Genomic DNA, 4,375 nt, shown 5'->3' with positions numbered 1-4,375 from the left:
TGACAACTAAGCCACTGACAGAGAAGCCTCACTCGCCCACAAGCAAGAGCAAAAGGATCAGTCAGAGACACCACCTTTCTCTTACGTGGGTATCAAGATCTGCCACTTACTGCCAGCAAAGCTCTTTAACATGTTTAAGACTACCCTTGATTGTCTTATTTTTTTCCACAATAAATGTCCATGCACTTATTATTTAAGTCAAACTTGTATACGTATATGTATTTCATAAATCAAGATTAAAATGTATGTGATTGCATACTACACGATAAACCAATCAATGTTTAAACAATAAAAAATATAACAGTTTTAATCTGTAATGAAGTATCAGAAAAAAACTTTAATTGTCAAAAATACAACACTACTAAGGTATATTTTTCTTATCTAACATTGAATGTGTCAATTAAAGTTAAGTAAAAAAAAACATCACATTTGTGCAAAACAGTAATAACTTAGATATTTGATCTCTAATAGACCATTTCTGTTCAATCACTACATCATTAGGTTTGACTCTTTTAGATTCTTTATTTGTCCTACTTCTTCTTAAGCTCTGCCTTTTAGAGTGTTTTGATTTGAGAGTGGCACTTTTGGTGTCCTGTTCTTTAAGAACATTTTCACATTCATCAGAACGGCACTTCAGTTTTCTAATTTCATAGATAGTATCATCTTTCGAATCATTTTTTGTACTATAAAGACATAATCAATATTTAAAACTGCTTCTTCTTGCTTTTTCTTCTCTTCATCCCAAGACATTTTCATGCTCTGGAGAAGCACATGTAGCTCGTAATTTCTACAACAAACATACAAATAATTACCCATTTGCCTATATATATATTGTATGTGTGCTTCTGGATTTATGCATATATTACATGTAACTTGTACACAAAATTTAGGTTGATTGTAAACTGACCTAGAGGAAACACAGCTCAATTTTGATTAATTATTGACAACTGAAATATTTTTGAACCTATCTAGATTTTAAAAGAAAGTGCATATGGCAGTCTATTTAATATTACATGTATGGGGTGATGTGTTTACATTTGTGTGTGATTACATTGATTGCAATGTAGTTCTAAAAAGGAACAATTGTACGACACAAAAAGGGGTTTGCGAGTTTTGTTCCATATAATGTTTCTTTATTCTAGGTGGTTCTCTTAACATCAGAACTTTGACATTTACAGAAGACCATAAAAGATATGCCATTTTTTCAAGTCTGGGTAATAAAATATTTATCTATAATTTCAGACCAGCGAGCTACAAATTTTGAAGCTAGTGTTGATGTACATGTAAATTGGAGACTAATGATTTTTCCCCCATCTTATTTGGAGCATTTTACCACTATGCTTACCTGCTTGACCTTGAACATGTTGAGATCCCTTTTCTCTGTTCCTCCACAATAATTCTTTCATTTAGCAGCAAGATACTATGGATATGGTAAAAAGCTGTAAGAAACAAAATATGAAAAATTAATAACAGGTATGGCTCTCCATAGAAAGAACATACAAAAAAGGAGAAAAGATATACAAACAGGGTGTACTGATGACTAAAGCAAGTAGATAACATTTTACACAATGATAAAATTCTCTGTGTCCTCTAGTTAAGAGAATTGCATTAAAAAAACATATAATTATATGTATAGATCAAATTTACAGACGACAAAATATGATATGAAATATACATAATGGTACCGTACTCAGAGCACATGGAATTCGAAGATTTACAAAATTTACGAAAATGCAAATAATAGCATTTAAAGCATTTAACATATTAAGACATACGTATCTATAGTTTCAGACCAGCAAGCTACAGATTTTGTGGATGTACATGTAAATTGTGGACTAGTAACTTTTTGCCATCTTTTTTTGAGCATTTTACCACTGTGTTTACCTGCTTGACCTTGAACATGTTGAGGTGCCCTTTTCTCTGTGTTCCTCCACAATATTTTATTTCATTTAGCAGAAAGATACTATGGATAAAAAAAATATGAAAAATCAATAACAGGTATGGCATTTCATAGAAAACATATACAAACAGATGTATTTATGATTAGAGCAGGTAGATAACATTCATACAATAATAAAATCCTTAAACTTTTGTGATCTAGTTCAGCGAATTATTTCAAAAACATATGATAATATGTACAAGATCAAATTTAGAGACGAAAAAACATGATACGAAACAGATGTACATAATGGCGCACCATACTCAAAACACATAGAATTTAAGAGTTTACGAAAATGCAAAGGTTAGCATCTACAGCATTTAACATGCAAGTTATTGGGATAATGAGCAAGTGATTTAACATAAAATAAAATATATTAACAACTTACACTGTAGATAGCTGGGGTTTAAAGTTCCAGTAAATGTGGCAATCTCATACACAACAAGTCGTACAACAAATGATTAGTTCGTATCTCAAACTGGGTAGCCAAATATCTGGTCATGTCACTTTAAGAAGGAAGGCTCAGCAAGTTCGATGTTGTCAGATCATTCCAATAGATACTTCAAACATTTCTGGCACAATTTCTGAAAGAAAAGTTGTATCTTGAAGGTTTTTTTTTCAAATTAGGATTAATTCTGATGAATGTAAAAATTTGAAAAGTTTACAGATGACAGACGAATACCAGACACTGATCAGAAAACTCGCTTGGGTCTTAAAATAGCTCAGTTGAGCTAAAAAAAATTCAATTCATGTGATTTTATTGATCTTATCAGAAAATTTAAGAAATCTTACCTTTGTGCTAATTTTCATACTGGTTTTGTCCTTCTTGTGAGTATTCGGATTCCTGTAAATAATGCATGTATAATTGTGCATCATAGAATATGATAGCTATTTTAATAATTCATGCTTAAGTATTTAATGTAAAATAATTATGCATAGCTCTGTGCAATTTATAGTATGTTTAGATTACCTATCAGAATCCATTGCTATTGTATTTTTAGGATAAGGAAATTAAGAATATGAACCTCGTCTTTTTTTCTTGGTAAATAGTAGTTCAAGTTGTTGCAATATTTTTTTTTATAGTCTTATGCTAAAATATACAAGTTACTAAAAAATAATGCTACGTTATATGTGTTATATGAAAATTTGAGCTGCATGGTTCTCACCATTTTCACAAGCTGACTATATACGCCGGCGCTGTGGGGAATCGTCTCAGGCACAGTCCACTGCAACTATTAAATAATCAAAATAAGTGCTGAACATGATCCTTGAACATGCATTAAAAGTAAATATATTTTTTTTACATTGTACAACATACTTTGTAAATGCTGAACAGAGGAACACTAAAATTCCTGAACCAATCCCAAACGAGGAAATTCTGGTTAAAATCCATCTTTATGAGAGATGTTTAAAAGATAATAATTGCAAAATTTAAATAGTGCTTGCTCAAACGTTTTTACGGTCAGGCAATTTATGTGTAGTGCCCAGACTAAGGAACAGTAGCATTGTCAGTAGCAGAAGATAATCATTCATTCAAGGACACATGATAAAATTTTGTACATTGTTCCTACCGCAGTACAGGGTCGTAAAATGTCTTCATCTTCTGTCAAAACAGAAGTTCCATCCAAAGCTAATCATACTTCTCCTTTTCGCGACACCCTCTTTCGCACTTAGCTTCTGTACAACATCATGATCAAGTTCAACATGGCTGCGTGGAACCTAAAAAAAACTTGAATTTCGGCGCGGTGTGTTGTTTAAATTAATTGCATTTCGAGCTCGACTTCGATCCCGATGTAATTGTACTACAGTATTAGTCGACAGTTTTAGTGAAAAAAAATCTAAGTTATATTCCACAGTTTTGAAAATCTACATAAGGGTTAAATAATTAAAAATGAATAAATAAAAATTAAAATAAATAAATATTTTTTTTAATTAAAAAATGTTTCAACATAAGTTTACGTAGCAACATTGACGGTTCATTAATGTCGGGCCAACATTACAACGTCGGAAGTTTAATGTAAATGATTTTGTTATTTTGCAATAATAAAACTGTAAACAATCTTTTATTTTGATTAAAATAAAGAATTAATATTTATGACATATTTAAAATAACAAAAACATACTTAAACTTAAAGTTTAAGCATATTTACTTTTACATGTCGATATTCTTAAACGAAACGTATAATCTCTATTAAACTATATTATTCCTGACGTATTTTGCATTAAATATAATTATACTTATTTGAAAGCTGTAGTTAATTATATCACACTATATTTCATGTAAAATGTACCGTTATACATAAATTAAATTCAATACAAGAAATTTACTGGAGTAAACAAATTTATTAAATTATATTAAACGCGACTTTTCATGCTGTGCAATCTAAGTTATTAAGCAATAAATGAACACATTTCAGGGGTCCAAAAGAATGCCTC

At 30.6% G+C, this 4,375-nt stretch overlaps 1 long non-coding RNA gene across 2 annotated transcripts; it reads right to left on the bottom strand.

The window, feature by feature from the left end:
* Positions 1–1,344: 1,344 nt before the first annotated feature.
* LOC134275309 (uncharacterized) lies at positions 1,345–4,121 on the bottom strand. Of its 2 annotated transcripts, XR_009993794.1 has the most exons (6): positions 3,258–4,121; positions 3,106–3,171; positions 2,732–2,783; positions 2,328–2,523; positions 1,885–1,963; positions 1,345–1,439 (listed from the first exon to the last, which is right to left on the bottom strand). It is a non-coding gene; the product is annotated as an uncharacterized LOC134275309 (long non-coding RNA). The 2 variants fall into 2 exon arrangements; XR_009993795.1 differs by lacking the exon at positions 3,258–4,121 and having other exon boundaries at positions 3,106–3,206.
* Positions 4,122–4,375: the final 254 nt, after the last annotated feature.

The sequence above is a fragment of the Saccostrea cucullata genome, unplaced genomic scaffold (genome assembly GCF_032062105.1).
Source record: "Saccostrea cucullata isolate Sc308-1 unplaced genomic scaffold, CSIRO_AGI_Scuc_v1 ctg7337, whole genome shotgun sequence".
NCBI lineage: Eukaryota > Metazoa > Mollusca > Bivalvia > Ostreida > Ostreidae > Saccostrea > Saccostrea cuccullata.
The sequence above is the reverse complement of the archived record's forward strand: the minus strand, read 5'-3'. Positions and strand labels throughout refer to the sequence as shown.